Below are 986 nucleotides of genomic sequence, written 5' to 3' on the forward strand. Positions count from 1 at the left end.
ACATCGGGGGCTCCGGGGAGGAGAAAGGGGACCGGCAGGCAGGGGAGCGCCCTGCCCCGCAGGGGCGGGTTAGCCGCCGGGTAACGACCCGCAGGGCTGCGCAGAGCACAGCCCCCCTCCGTTTTTAGGAAGTCTCGAGGAGAGCGGGGTGCTGCGGAGGGAGGGGGGCATCCAGCGGGAGACATGTGCAGCTGGTTTCGTGCCAAGTGGATGCAGAGATCCTCAAAAAAGGTGCACCAAAGTGAAAACAGTTTTATCGTTAGCTTGAAATCCTAAGGCGAAGTGTTTCAGAAGCGCTCACTCAGCCGTCTCCAGTGATAAAACACGGATCCTTCAAAGTCACCGGGACAGGAGGGGGCTGTTTAGGGAGGGGAGGATGATCGGACACCGCGCCATGGCGCGCAGCGGAGAACTTCTCCGAGAGGTGCAGACCCCGCGGGATACCCCTTCCCAGCAAGGGAACTGCCTGCGCTCGGTATTGTTATTTTTTTAAAGAAGGAGGGGAACAGTTTCCCCTTCCCAAAGGGCAGAGCGCTGTGTTTTCTGGAGAAACCAAGGCTGCTGTAATCCGTTTCCTTCTTTCTTGTCCATTCGTTTATTTTAACCCCTGAGCCGGTTCAGATCGAGCTATGATTTACGTGAATTAGCTGAGGGGGTCCGAGGGTGTTGCCTAGATCAGATGCAGATCCAGTCAAGCACAAAAAGAAAAGAAGGTGGTTTGGGGTTTTTTGGCTTTTTTTTTTTTTTTTTAAATGCTTTGGTTCATACTTTTGACTCATTAAACCGGCACCCATCTCCCATCAAGATCAGCAAAAGTGACAGCTGGACTCTTTATAATGCCGTCAAAAATTCAAACTGCATTGAGCCAAGGGGGACATTTCACAGCAACCAGAGGATGCCTGAGAGTCAGGCGTGAATGCCAATGAGTCAAATGAAAGGGCAAAACCAAATATGAGCCCCTGCTCTGCTCCACATCTCACGCTACA

This window comes from Egretta garzetta, unplaced genomic scaffold (genome assembly GCF_000687185.1).
Source record: "Egretta garzetta isolate BGI_Z169 unplaced genomic scaffold, ASM68718v1 scaffold81, whole genome shotgun sequence".
In the NCBI taxonomy this organism is placed as follows: domain Eukaryota; kingdom Metazoa; phylum Chordata; class Aves; order Pelecaniformes; family Ardeidae; genus Egretta; species Egretta garzetta.